Here is a 15,739-nt window from a genome sequence, read left to right on the forward strand (position 1 = left end):
CGTGGACTACGATTGGAACGGTAATCTGTGCCGAGCGAAGCGAAGGCACCATGCCCGAAGCATGGCGAGCGAAGCGAGCCATGCGAGGGGACACGGTGCACTAATTGGAGTTCCCGGTCACTCTACGAAGAAAATTACACCAAAAAAAAACATTAAAAACTCATGTCGATCTTTTTCCATGTCGACCTTTTGTCCATGTCGACCTAAGGTGTGTCGACCAATTGGTGTCAACCTAAGGTGTGTCGACTTTTTTGTTGTCGACCTGGAGTCCCAGACCCGCTGTGAAACTTATTTTTGTATTTAGTTTTTGTTTGCATAACACCGTATTTATCATGCAGTGTAATGGCCTGACAGCCCGGCATCTGGTTGCCAGGGAACCTTGGTTGCCATGGTCGTCATGCGAGCAAAAAAGTATGAACGTATACAATGCGATCTGAATCCAAGTGCAGGGACACTCCCCAGGATTACCAATCAACCCAATTTAAAACAAAACAAGCAAGAGGGAATAACCAAGCATAGGATTTTTCTTGATTTCTTAAAGTACAGTCAATCAACCAAACTTAAGATCTGGTATGGAGGAAGGGATCTTCGTACCTAAGCTCACCTGGCTCAGGTGTGTTCAAAACCTTGAAAGGTATCTTTTAATCCTCCTTTCCACAAACAAGGGGAAACATTTCTCTTTCCAAAATATTTTAAAGAAGTCCTCAAAAATAAATGAGAGAATAGCTTCTCATAGTGTATACAAATTTAAAAACATTTATTATAGGCATGTGCAAATATGACCATAAAATTACACCATAAAAAAAAAAAAGATTACAGCGCAAGATGGTAAAAATTACTGCGTACCGCATGTGACCTTTTGAGAAAGGTACACTTTAGGCTTGAGGGATTTTTAAAAGATGGAAAACCCGGGTAGAACTCCACTTTCCCTGGTGTGTACATTCATAAGGTCGCCTGGCGTAGCAGCAGGCTATCTCCTCCACCGACACATTTCGGACTTGAGTCCTTTATCAAGGTGTACAGAAGCATTGGCTGGCTGACATTTTTATACCCTAAGATGGGTCATGTGATGCGAGTCTCTCTCAAGACTCACCCATGTCTCAATTAGCTGGAAATAACCTTAATACCTTACTATTAAAAGTGCAAATGCGGTACTTAGTAGTACAAAAAAAATCAGTCATTACAATAAATAAGAAAATTCTGTCACACACTCTGTAAAAAACAAACATATAAACAGCATATTCAGTTAATTGCCATAGTTAACTAAAGGTGACTTCTAAAGTCTGGACTGGAATATTCCTTATTGCAAAATGTCCATTTAAAGTAAGAGCGTGCATCCCCCAAATCCATTACCACACTTAGAGTGGCCGCATGGGTCTTCTGTTCATGTCCATGGTCACTTCCGGTGCTTGGAACGCAACCGGAAGTATGCAATGGAGCGCACTTCCAGGATCCTCTATTAACTTGTCCGTGGGCCAGAAGTGGTCACTGGACTGCATATTTCCTGATTGGATGCGTTCCAGCGCCGATATCTGGTATATTATCAACGGAGCTCATAAAATGAAAAAAACAAAACATAAGGTATATACCTTAAAAAATTACTTTCCAAACAAACAACTTTACATGTATAAAGGAGAAACATTATTTATAGGTATAACAAAGAAGCATCATTTATTAGATATTACTATTTTTCAAAAGAACCACTTGGTTTCAAAGTCGACATTGAGACCATCAGGGATTAAAGTATGTAGTTCATATATAGTACGCATCTCTGCTTTTGCTAAATCTCCCTCCGGATCATTACTCCTCCAGTTTGGGGTTATTGTTTTAATGCCACAGAAAGATACACATTTTTTTATACTAGGTGATTCATCGCGGGTGGGGGGAGGTATGAGTGTGTGCAGCGGGGGACTCCGCCCAGCGTTAGGAAATGAGTCACAGATCTGGGCAAATATACAGTATAGGAGATTACAACAATGTTCCTTCTTAAAGTGTAGAGAAACATTATGCGATTCTAAACCTTTAAGAATGTCTGATGTTCCGCTAATCGGACATTTTGCATGCGGCTGGTTTTTCCTTTATATTGATTTTTACAGGAACACCAACAAGTAAATGCAATTTTTTGTATGACAAGTTACAAAATCTTTAACTGGATAGCTTTTTCCCGTTACATTTGATTTGTATTCTATTATTTTATTTATAGTGCTTTTCACTGTTTTACACAGAGTGCAAGAACTGCACCTGTAAAAACTAGAGAGATCTGCGGCGGACACTTTTTCGGGTTTTGTGTTTTGGTTTTGGATCTGGATTGGTCTTGGGATCTGGATGGGTTTAAAAAAAAAAAAAAAACATAAAAACAGCTAAAATCAGAGAATTTGGGGGTAATTTTGATCCTACAGTATTATTAACCTCAAAACATTCATTTCCACTCCTTTCCAGTCTATTGTGAACACCTCATAATATTGTTTTTAGGCCAAAAGGTTGCACTGATGACTAAGCTAAGCGACACAAATGGGCGGCACAAACACCTGGCCCATCTAGGAGTAGCACTGCAGTGGCAGACAGGATGGCAGTTTTAAAAACTAGGCCCCAAAGAGCACATAATGCAAAGAAAAAAAGAAGTGCAAGATGGAATTGTCTTGGGCCTTCCCACCCACCCATATGTTGTTTAAACAGGACATGCACAGTTTAATTAAACCCATCATTTCAGCGACAGGTGGTCCCCCTGGAAAAAGCTTGAATCATAGCTAGCTACAAACATACTACCTCCTTCTTTGATGACTTTCACATTATGAGAAGAGGCAAGAGGAAGAGGACAGTGTCAAGAAGGTGATTAGAAATTAGAGACACGCACAATCAGGAACAACACAATATATTGTTGTGGAACGGAAAGGACTTCAACTAAGCAAATATATAATTACCACATTACTGGACAAACTGAAAAACTAGGGGCCAAAGTCTCCAAATTTGTACCCCCATCTCCATTTTCGGGGATTAAGATAATCTCAGGATTTAATGCTGGGATGAAAATAAACTGGAGTATGCCACAGGATCAAGATTGGATATTTTCCCCTCCATGGAGCCTGGGGACTTATTTTGTTAAAATCTCATGGGTTTCTTTTTTCCATTTTTTTATTGCATTTTTATTTACATATTTTGTGTCTGGTGCCTTATTTTTGTTTTTCACAGCTTCCAGTCACACGCATGTGAGCATACCTGTGTGTCCCAGTTACACACATGTGAGCATATCCTGTGTGTCTTGTTTATTTTTTTCATATTTAATTTTTTCATAAAGCAGCCCCTCCTGAGCCCCCACAGCAGTCCTGGATGGGGCAAGTTGAGTTTGGGTGGGTTCGGTACAGTAGTAAGCAGAACTTTGCAGTGAATTTTTTGTTATTTAGCCCCTGCCCTAGTGGAGCTTACCACTCTACAGTCGAAAATCATTCCATACTATAAGTAGGATTGTGGGAGGAAGCAATGCTAACCTCTGTGCCCACAGCATGCCTCAGCCTGGCAAGCCAGACATCTTCCTGGCTGTAAGCCACCATGAGACTCCATGCTGTTTGTGCCTCACAGGAGCTCCTGGCCCATCTAGTCCTGCAGTGCAATTGAAAGCTGATGCAATGCAAGATCACCGGAACTCTGTTCTTCTAACACCGCAAGGTCTTGCGATAACCCTACGCAGCTCTTAGGAAAAGAACCCCGTACAACAAATGCACATCTTCTACATAAATAATCCCAAAATGTGGAACATCAATAATAAATCAAAATGAAGGTTGACTAATTGGAGCCATTTCATTTGAGCGAGTCCCTAACATGAAATAATTGAGAAGAACCTCTCTCTAATGCTCCGGCAGAAAATCTCTTACCTCTACGGCAGTTGCGCAGGATTCTGATTCTGTCTCTTCTGAGTCACACTGACTTTGGACACAAATGTGGTCTCTCCCCACTTTATTAAAAAACACTTAGTCAAAATAGCAATTTCCATTTCCACCTTTTGCGGCTATGTTTTCACAAATCTGTTTGTGATGTTGAAGCATGTTTCATACCTGCTCTAGGCTTTCATTTAAAACTAGGATCAAGTACAGCAGCACCCCTGGACTTATACAGCATAGGCAGAAAATTACACATCAAAGCAGACAGGCAACAGCACCCCTGGACTTAAACGGCAGTGGGGCAGCACCCCTGGAATGATGTGGCAAAGAATAGACATGCAAGATGGAATTGTCCTTATGCTGTAGAAACAGGACATTCACACTTTAACAAACCAATCATTTAAGCGACAGGGTCTGCCACCCTTACTCTGGATTAAATGATTGGTATGTTTGGGCCCCCACCAAAAAAAGAAGCAATTCATCTCTCCTTGCACAAGCTGGATCTAAGGAGGCAGGATATCATCCTCAAATAGCCCCCCCCCCCTCCCCTTCAGTGTTTATTACAGCCTCATAGAGAAATAATATTCAAACAAACCACATAATTTAGGTGTCAGTGGACTGCTTACGCTATTACCCTAAGTTTCTGAACTTGACAGTGACTTATGATGAATGCACTGCAGGTGACATATAAGGGAGGATGTTCCTGGGTGGTTAACGTCCTTACCCCTACTTACTATGGATTGACAGACAACAGATGGCATGACACCTGTTGCCTGGATTTGTGAAGAAATAATTCCACACCGAAATGGTGGCTTTTTTGGTATTTTGCCCAGGCATGACAATGGGCTATTTCATCCCATGGCCAACAACTGTCTCCACTGGTGCCTTATTCAAACAAACCACATCACATCCTCATCGTCAACATCCTCCTCAGTGCCAGCTACACCAATATCCTTCTCATCCTGGTCTCATCCAGTTCCCTGGATTTGCCAGAGCGTCCACGAACGCTGCTTGAGGATCCCTTGCCCTTGCTCCGAAGACCGGAACCTTGTGATTGTGTCCCACTTGTCCACTACAAGTTGAAATACGGACCGCCGCCGACAAGGAGATCATGTGAGACCTGATCCGGTGAGGCAGGCCGTCCCACTTGGCAAGAATCAATTTCTGTAGAGGGCGGGAATGGAATTAAGCGTACTCCACCATGTCGAAAGCCGACACCGTGATACCTAGCACTTGCATCGCCGAATGTATCGACACTTGCGGACGAGACAGGAAGCATTGAATCCTGTCCTAAAGCTTCAGGACCTTCTCCTGAGACAAGAACAACCACTGGTTCTGAGTGTCTAACAACGCCCCCAGGTGCACCATGCTCTGCACGGGGACCAGGTAGGATTTCTTCTAGTTGATGAGCCACCCGTGGGCTTGCAGAAACTGGAGCGTCAGATCCAGATGGCATAGGAGAATTTCTGGGGAATTCGCCAGGATCAACAAGTCGTCCAGATACGGGAGGATCCTGACCCCTTGATGGCGGAGTACAGCAGTCATTACCGCCATGACCTTGGTGAAGACTTGCGGGACCGTGGTTAAGCCAAAAGGTAACGCCCGAAATTGGTAATGGAGGTTGCCAACAGCGAACCTCAGATATTGCTGATGCAACACTGCAATAGGAATATGCAGGTAAGCATCCTGTATGTCCAGGGAGACCATATAATCCCCTGGTTCCAAAGCCAGAACCTCCTGAGCCCACGCTTCAATAGCCTCTGCAGCCCATGTTGCTGCAATAGTGGGCCGAAGCGCAACACCTGCTAGGGTGTAAATCGCTTTTAAGCAACCCTCCATACGCTTATTCGTCGGTTCTTTCAGAGAAGTGACGGTAGTTACAGGCAGAGCCGAGGACACCACCAGCCGCGCCACTTGCGAATCCACTGGCGGGGGTGTTTCCCAATGTTTACTTAGCTCCGCGGCGAGAGGATAGCGAGCCAGCATCTTCTGGTGAGGTGTGAATTTCTTTCCTGGATTTTCCCAGGATTCCTGACGTATTTCAACTAAATGGTCAGAATGAGGCAAAACTTGTTTAATAACCTTCTGACGTTTAAATATGTCCGGTTTCTTGGAGGTAGCATCAGGCTCTGGGTCATCAGTGATTTGAAGAATTAGCCTGATAGCCTCCAATAAGTCAGGAACATCCACCTGAGACCGATTCCCCATCAGAATTATCTGGATCAGTGTCTGTGGGATCAGTATATACGCCATCTTCATCAGATGAGGTGTCAGGGACGTGGGTGGATTGTGAGGAAGTAATGGCCCGCTTAGAGAACCCCTTGGTTTTGGGCGGGCGAGGGTTAGATTTCTGTTTAGTCAGTGATTGGTTCAATTGCTGTAACTGATTGGACAGGTGATCTGCCCACGGCAGATTAACCGCATTGACCATAAGCGGTTGTACCGGCACATAAGGTCCCATAGGGGGCGTAAGTTTAGTTACCAGCGTACATAATAACGTGGAGAAAGTAGCCCAAGGTGGGTTGTTATGAACCCCCGTTGCTACAGTACCATTGGGGGGTAGAGAACCCCCAGAACCTGAACCCTCTGCTGCTATGTTTTCCTCTAATATGTCTGCAGCGTCACCACCACGCAATGTGGGATCAGCCCCAGCTCCGTCGCCCCTTGTAGCTGACATGTTCGAAAGCGCAAATCACGGGCAACCCAGTACAATATCAGCAGCCTAATACCTTAACAAGAACCCCCTGTGCAGTGTATGAGCACAAACAGAGAATTCAAGAGGTACATGGTGAATGAAAATCACAGAGAAAAATACACAGTAAGTATATCCTGTGAAACACCTATATTAAACAATAACCCTGACGCACGTAGCCCCGTCAGGTTACAGAATATAGGGATAGCAATCTGAGTGAGATACACGAAATGGAAGTCACACAGCAGCTATATGCACACACAGAGTCACATGTACAATGCAGAAATTATGACATGCAATAAAACTGCACTAGACTAGCAATACAAAGGAATACTAAGTACAGCTACAGTGGGGCAAAAAAGTATTTGGACAGCCACCGATTGTGCAAGTTGACCCACTTAAAAAGATGAGAGGGGTCTGTAATTTCCATCATAGGTACACTTCAACTGTGAGAGATAGAATCTGAAAAAAATAAACAGAAAATTACATTGTATGATTTTTAATAAGATTTTACTCACCGGTAAATCTATTTCTCGTAGTCCGTAGTGGATGCTGGGACTCCGTAAGGACCATGGGGATTAGCGGCTCCGCAGGAGACTGGGCACAACTAAAGAAAGCTTTAGGACTACCTGGTGTGCACTGGCTCCTCCCACTAAGACCCTCCTCCAGACCTCAGTTAGGATACTGTGCCCGGAAGAGCTGACACAATAAGGAAGGATTTTGAATCCCGGGTAAGACTCATACCAGCCACACCAATCACACCGTATAACTCGTGATACTATACCCAGTTAACAGTATGAAATATAACGGAGCCTCTCAACAGATGGCTCAACAATAACCCTTTAGTTAGGCAATAACTATATACAAGTATTGCAGACAATCCGCACTTGGGATGGGCGCCCAGCATCCACTACGGACTACGAGAAATAGATTTACCGGTGAGTAAAATCTTATTTTCTCTGACGTCCTAAGTGGATGCTGGGACTCCGTAAGGACCATGGGGATTATACCAAAGCTCCCAAACGGGCGGGAGAGTGCGGATGACTCTGCAGCACCGAATGAGCAAACTCTAGGTCCTCCTCAGCCAGGGTATCAAACTTGTAGACTCTTACAAAAATGTTTTAACCCGACCAAGTAACAGCTCGGCAAAGTTGTAAAGCCGAGACCCCTCGGGCAGCCGCCCAAGAAGAGCCCACTTTCCTCGTGGAATGGGCTTTTACAGATTTAGGGTGCGGCAGTCCAGCCGCAGAATGTGCAAGTTGAATCGTGCTACAGATCCAGCGAGCAATCGTCTGCTTAGAAGCAGGAGCACCCAGCTTGTTGGGTGCATACAGGAGAAATAGCGAGTCAGTTTTCCTGACTCCAGCTGTCCTGGAAACATATACTTTTCAGGGCCCTGACTACATCCAGTAACTTGGAATCCTCCAAGTCCCAAGTAGCCGCAGGCACCACAATAGGTTGGTTCACATGAAAAACTGATACCACCTTAGGAAGGAATTGGGAACGAGTCCTCAATTCCGCCTTATCCATATAAAATACAGATAAGGGCTTTTGTATGACAAAGCCGCCAATTCTGATACACGCCTGGCCGACGCCAAGGCCCACAGAATGACCACTTTCCACGTGAGGTATTATAGCTCCACGGATTTAAGTGGCTCAACCCAATGCGACTTCAGGAAATCCAACATCACGTTGAGATCCCACGGTGCCACTGGAGGCACAAACGGGGGCTGGCTATGCAGCACTCCCTTAACAAAAGTCTGAACTTCAGGCAGTGAAGCCAGTTCTATTTTGGAAGAAAAATCGATAGAGCCGAAATCTGTACCTTAATGGAACCCAATTTTAGGCCCATAGTCACCTCTGACTGTAGGAAGTGCAGAAATCGACCTAGCTGAAATTTCTCCTTTGGGGCCTTCCTAGCCTCACAGTACGCAACATATTTCCGCCATATGCGGTGATAATGGTTTGCGTTCACTTCTTTCCTAGCTTTAAATAGCGTAGGGATAACTTCCTCCGGAATTCCCTTTTCCTTCAGGATCCTGCGTTCAACCGCCATGCCGTCAAACGCAGCCGCGGTACGTCTTGGAACAGACAGGCCCCCTGCTGCAGCAGGTCCTGTCTGAGCGGCAGAGGCCATGGGTCCTCTGAGATCATTTCTTGGAGTTCTGGTTACCAAGCTCTTCTTGGCCAACCCGGAACAATGAGTATAGGCCCTCATTCCGAGTCGTTCGCTCGTTCTTTTTTTTCGCATCGCAGTGAAAATCAGCTTAGAGCGCATGCGCAATGTTCGCACTGCGACTGCGCTAAGTAATTCTGCTATGAAGAAAGGATTTTTACTCACGGCTTTTTGTTCGCACCGGCGAACGTAGTGTGATTGACAGGAAATGGGTGTTACTGGGCGGAAACACGGCGTTTTATGGGCGTGTGGCTGAAAACGCTACCGTTTCCGGAAAAAACGCAGGAGTGGCCGGAGAAACGGGGGAGTGTCTGGGCGAACGCTGGGAGTGTTTGTGACGTCAAACCAGGAACGACAAGCACTGAACTGATCGCACAGGCAGAGTAAGTCTGGAGCTACTCTAAAACTGCTAAGTTTTTTTTGTTCGCAATATTGCGTAAACTTCGTTCGCACTTTTAAGATGCTAAGATACACTCCCAGTAGGCGTAGACTAAGCGTGTGTAACTCTGCTAAATTCGCCTTGCAACCGATCAACTCGGAATGAGGGCCATAGTTCTTACTCCTCTCCTTCTTATTATTCTCATTACCCTGGGTAAGAGAGGCAGAGAAGGGAACACATACACCGACTGGTACACCCACGGTGTTACCAGAGCGTCCACAGCTATCGCCTGAGGGTCCTTGACCTGGCGCAATATCTTTGTAGCTTTTAGTTGAGGCGGGACGCCATCATGTCCACCTGTGGCCTTTCCCAACGGTGTACAATCATTTGGAAGACTTCTGGATGAAGTCCCCACTCTCCCGCGTGGAGGTCGTGTCTTCTGAGAAAGTCTGCTTCTCAGTTGTCCACTCCGGGAATGAACACTGCTGACAGTGCTAACACATGATTTTCCGCCCATCGGAGAATCCTTGTGGCTTCCGCCATCGCCATCCTGCTTCTTGTGCCGCCCTGTCGGTTTACATGAGCGACCGCCGTGATGTTGTCTGACTGGATCAGCACCGGCCGGTGTTGAAGCAGGGGTCTAGCCTGACTTAGGGCATTGTAAATGGCCCTTAGTTCCAGAATATTTATGTGTAGGGAAGTCTCCTGACTTTTCCATAGCCTTGGAAGTTTCTTCCCTGTGTGACTGCCCCCCAGCCTCGAAGGCTGGCATCCGTGGTCACCAGGACCCAGTCCTGTATGCCGAATCTGCGGCCCCCTAGAAGATGAGCACTCTGCAGCCACCACAACAGCGACACCCTGGCCCTTGGAGACAGGGTTATCCGCCGATGCATCTGAAGATGCGACCCGGACCACTTGTCCAACAGATCCCACTGGAAAATCCTTGCATGGGACTTGGCGAATGGAATTTCTTCGTAAGAAGCTACCATCTTTCCCAGGGCTCGCGTGCATTGATGCACCGACACCTGTATACGTATTAGGAGGTCTCAGTCTAGAGACGACAACTCCTTGGACTTCTCCTCCGGGAGAAACCCTTTTTATCCTGTTCTGTGTCCAGAACCATACCTAGGAACAGTAGACGCGTCGTAGGAACCAGCTGCGACTTTGGAATATTCAGAATCCAGCCGTGCTGTGTTAGCACTTCCCGAGATAGTGCTACTCCGACGAACAACTGCTCCCTGGACCTCGCCTTTATAAGGAGATCGTTCAAGTACGGGATAATTATTTCGGCCATTACCTTGGTAAATACCTCGGTGCCGGGGACAGACCAACGGCAACGTCTGGAATTGGTAATGACAATCCTGTACCACAATTTTGAGGTACTCCTGGTGAAGAGGGTAAATAGGGACATGCAGGTAAGCATCCTTGATGTCCAGTAATACCATGAAATTCTCCAGGCTTGCAATAATCGCCCTGAGCGATTCCATTTTGAACTTGAACCTTCGTATATAAGTGTTCAAGGCTTTCAATTTTAGAATGGGTCTCACCGAACCGTCTGGTTTCGGTACCACAACATTTTGGAATAGTAACCCCGGCCTTGTTGAAGAAGGGGTACCTTGATTTCACCTGCTGGAAGTACAGCTTGTGAATTGCCGCCAGTACTACCTTTCTCCGAGGGCAGCAGGCAAGGCTGATGTGAGGTAACGGCGAGGGGGAGTCGCCTTGAACTCCAGCCTGTATCCCTGTGATACTATTTGCAGAACCTAGGGATCCACCTGTGGGCAAGCCCACTGGTCCCTGAAGTTCCCGAGACGCGCCCCTACCGCACCTGTCTCCACCTGTGGAGCTCCAGCGTCATGCGGTGGACTCGGAGGAAGCGGGGGAAGATTTTTGATCCTGGGAACTGGCTGCTGGTGCAGCTTTTTCCTTCTTCCCTTGTCTCTGTGCAGAAAGGAAGCGCCTTTGACCCGCTTGCTTTTCTGAAGCCGAAAGGACTATACCTGAAAATACGGTGCTTTCTTAGGCTGTGAGGAAACCTGAGGTAACATTTTTTCTTCCCAGCTGTTGCTGTGGATACGAGGTCCCAGAGACCATCCCCAAACAATTCCTCACCCTTATAAGGCAGAATCTCCATGTGCCTTTTACATGCAGCATCACCTGTCCACTGCCGGGTTTCTAATACCCTCCTGGCAGAATGGACATTGCATTAATTCTGGATGCCAGCCGGCAAATATCCCTCTGTGCATCCTTCATATATAAGACGACGTCTTTAATATGCTCTATGTTAGCAAAATATTATCCCTGTCTAGGGTATTAATATTATCTGACAGGGTATCAGACCACGCTGCAGCAGCACTATTTATGCTGAGGCAATTGCAGGTCTCAGTATTGAACCTGAGTGTGCATATACAGACTTCAGGATAGCCTCCTGCTTTTTATCAGCAGGCTCCTTCAAGGTGGCCGTATCCTAAGACGGCAGTGCCACCTTTTTTGACAAACGTGTGAGCGCCTTATCCACCCTAGGGGATATCTCCCAACGTGACCTATCCTCTGGCGGGAAAGGGTACGCCATCAGTAACTTTTTAGAAATTACCAGTTTCTTATCGTGGGAACCCACGCTTCTTTACACACTTCATTCACTCATCTGATGGGGGAACAAAACACTGGCTGCTTTTTCTCCCCAAAAATAAAACCCCTTTTATGTGGTACTTGGGTTCATGTCAGAAATGTGTAACACATTTTTCATTGCCGAGATCATGTAACGGATGTTCCTAGTGGATTGTGTATATATCTCAACCTCGTCGACACTGGAGTCAGACTCCGTGTCGACATCTGTGTCTGTCATCTGAGGTAACGGACGTTTGAGCCCCTGATGGCCTTTGAGACGCCTGGGCAGGCGCGGGCTGAGAAGCCGGCTGTCCCACAGCTGTTACGTCATTCAGCCTTTTATGTAAGGAGTTGACATTGTCGGTTAATACCTTCCACCTATCCATTCACTCTGGTGTCGGCCCCACAGGGGGCGACATCCCATTTATCGGCCTCTGCTCCGCCTCCACGTAACCTTCCTCATCCAACATGTCGACACAGCCGTACCGACACACCGCACACACACAGGGAATGCTCTGACTGAGGACAGGACCCCACAAAGTCCTTTGGGGAGACAGAGAGAGAGTATGCCAGCACACACCAGAGCGCTATATAATGCAGGGATTAACACTATAACTGAGTGATTTTTCCCCCCAATAGCTGCTTGTATACATATATTGCGCCTAAATTTAGTGCCCCCCTCTCTTTTTAACCCTTTGAGCCTGAAAACTACAGGGGAGAGTCTGGGGAGCTGTCTTCCAGCTGCACTGTGAAGAAAAAATGGCGCCAGTGTGCTGAGGGAGATAGCCCCGCCCCTTTTTCGGCTGACTTTTCTCCCGCTTTTTTATGGATTCTGGCAGGGGTAATTTATCACATATATAGCCCTGGGACTATATATTGTGATGATTTGCCAGCCAAGGTGTCTTATATTGCCCTCAGGGCGCCCCCCCCCAGCGCCCTGCACCCATCAGTGACCGGAGTGTGAGGTGTGCATGAGGAGCAATGGCGCACAGCTGCAGTGCTGTGCGCTACCTTGTTGAAGACAGAAGTCTTCTGCCGCCGTTTTTCCGTAACACTTCTTGCTTCTGGCCCTGTAAGGGGGGCGGCGGCGCGGCTCCGGGAACAAACACCAAGGTCGGGTCCTGCGGTCGATCCCTCTGGAGCTAATGGCGTCCAGTAGCCTAAGAAGCCCAAACTACCACCTGTTAGGTAGGTTCGCTTCTTCTCCCCTTAGTCCCTCGCTGCAGTGAGTCTGTTGCCAGCAGATCTCACTGTAAAATAAAAACCCTAAATATACTTTCTTTCTAGGAGCTCAGGAGAGCCCCTAGTGTGCATCCAGCTCAGCCGGGCACAAGAATCTAACTGAGGTCTGGAGGAGGGTCTTAGTGGGAGGAGCCAGTGCACACCAGGTAGTCCTAAAGCTTTCTTTAGTTGTGCCCAGTCTCCTGCGGAGCCGCTAATCCCCATGGTCCCTACGGAGTCCCAGCATCCACTTAGGACGTCAGAGAAAAATAATTTACTTGTATATTCTTGTGGAAAATAAATATTTGGACACCTACCAAGCAGCAAAATGTCTGGATCTCACATACATGTTACTTCTTATTTAAGAAGATCTTCTATCCTCCTCTCATTACCTGTATTAATGGCACCTGTTTGAACTGGTTATCTGTATAAAAGACACCTGTCCACACCCTCAAACCGTCAGACTGCTACCTCTCCACCATGGCCAAGACCAGAGAGCTGTCTAAGGACACGAGGGACAAAATTGTAGAGCTGCACAAGGCTTGGATGAGCTACTCGACAATAGGCAAGCAGCTTACTGAGAAGAGATCAACTGTTGGCGCAGTTATTAAAAAAATGGAAGAAATACAAGATCACTGACAATCCCCCTCGACCGGAGGCTCCATGCAAGATCTCACCTCGTGGGGTATCAATGATCTTGAGAACGGTGAGGAATCAGCCCAGAACTACACGGGGGGACTTGGTTAATGACCTCAAGAGAGCTGGGACCACAGTCACAAAGGTTACCATTAGTAACACACTACATCGTCATGGATTGAAATCCTGCAGTGCCCGAAAGGTCCCCCTGCTTAAGCCAGCACATGTCCAGGCCCATCTAAAGTTTGCCAGTGACTATCTGGATGATCCAGAGGAGGATTGAGAGAATGCAATGTGGTCAGATGAGAACAAAATCGATCTTTTTGGTATAAACTACACTCGCCGTGTTTGGAGGGAGAAGAATGATGAATGGCATCCCAAGAAGCATGGGGGTGGAAACATCATGCTTTGGGGCTGCTTTTCTGCAAAGGGGACAGGACGACTGATCCGTATTAAGGAGAGGATGAATGGGGCCATGTATTGTGAGATTTTGGGCAAAACCCTCCTTCCCTCAGTAAGTGCATTGAAGATGGAACATGGCTGGGTCTTCCAGCATGACAATGACCCCAAACACACCGCCCGGGTAACTAAGGAGTGGCTCCGTAAGAAGCATTTCAAGGTCCTGGAGTGGCCTAGCCAGTCTCCAGACCTCAACCCAATAGAAAATCTGTGGAGGGATTTGAAAGTCCGTGTTGCCCGGCGAAAGCCCCAAAACATGACCGGTCTAGAGAAGATCTGCATGGAAGAGTGGGCCAAAATACCTGCTACAGTGTGTGCAAACCTGATCAAGAACTACAGGAAACGTTTGACCTCGGCAATTGCCAACTGAGGTTATATTACAAAGTATTGAGTTAATCTTTTTTATTGTCCAAATATTTATTTTCCGCAAGAATATACAAATAAATTGTTTAAAAATCATACGTGATTTCCTTTTTTTTTCTGATTCTGTCTCTCACAATTGAAGTGTACCTATGATGGAAATTACAGACCTCTCATCTTTTTAAGTGGGTAAACTTGCACAATCGGTGGCAGTCCAAATACTTTTTTGCCCCACTGTATATATAGTCAATAGATATAACAATGCACAGTAAAGACTGGATGTAATATCACAGGGTACTTGTACTAAATGACTGACTAAATGCACTATTTCTTAACTAACACTGTCAGCAGACATGTAGAATACTTAAGTGTCCTGTAAAATGCACAGCGCTGACATGCAGGCGGCTTTAGAGAAGGATTTGCTTAAACAGTCCCAGGATCAACTCAGCTTGAGGTAATGGCGCCCAAACGCAGAGAGAGAGAGATGCAGCTCCAGGGCGGGAACATTGACTCTAAATGGCGCCCTGGGGCTGGGGGAGAGGCTACAGGTCAAAGCCTTATCCCCTTGCTGGGTTTCACCACCGGGTACTGTGGGCTATGTATAAACGGTTTTTAGTAAAGCCGACCTGTGCCCTTGCCCTGGTGGTCTAGTGGGGTCCCTGTACTACCACAGTGTCCACGCCAGCGCGTGCGGTCCGCCTCCCACCGGACACACCGGATCGCGGCTTCCAGTGGGTCCCACCTGGGGGACCCTCTTACCTCCTCCCAAAGTGCGGCCTCGCGATCCTGGAGAGCTGCAGCGGGGTGTGTGACTGACAGGAGCAAACCAGAGCCTCCACTGTAAGTACCCGGCAACCAGGGCACGGGAATATACAGCGCCGCTGGGGGAGGTGATGGAGCTGCAGCAGGAGATGTCTGACATCTAACACACACACACAGTGTCTCTGCTGCAGCCCTTGAAGTCTTCAGATTTCACTTAAAAAAGCTCTTCTGAGGGCTGCTGGAGCAGTCCACCTGTTGTATGCCTGCACTGCATGGCACCAACTACAAAACTGAGCTCCTGTGCACGGAGGCGGGGTTATAGAGGAGGCAGCGCTAAGCATTCTGGGAACAGTCAAAGCTTTTAGTCTGTTGGTGCCTCGGATCAAGATCCTACTCTACACCCCGATGTTATTCCCTGTGGAGCACAGTGTACCCCGCAGCAGAATTTTTTTTTTTACATTTGTATACACTATGAGAAGCTATTCTCTCATTTTTGAGGACTTCTTTTAAATAATTTGGAAAGAGAAATGTTTCCCCTTGTTTGTGGAAAGGAGGATTAAAAGATACCTTTC

The 15,739-nt window shown here is 46.7% G+C and overlaps 1 protein-coding gene across 4 annotated transcripts in view; it reads right to left on the reverse strand.

Annotated features, from left to right (window-relative positions):
* NUP85 (nucleoporin 85) overlaps positions 1-15,739 on the reverse strand; it is a 165,794-nt gene that overhangs the window by 113,752 nt on the left and 36,303 nt on the right. The window lies entirely within an intron of this gene.

This window comes from Pseudophryne corroboree, chromosome 3, assembly GCF_028390025.1.
Source record: "Pseudophryne corroboree isolate aPseCor3 chromosome 3, aPseCor3.hap2, whole genome shotgun sequence".
NCBI lineage: Eukaryota > Metazoa > Chordata > Amphibia > Anura > Myobatrachidae > Pseudophryne > Pseudophryne corroboree.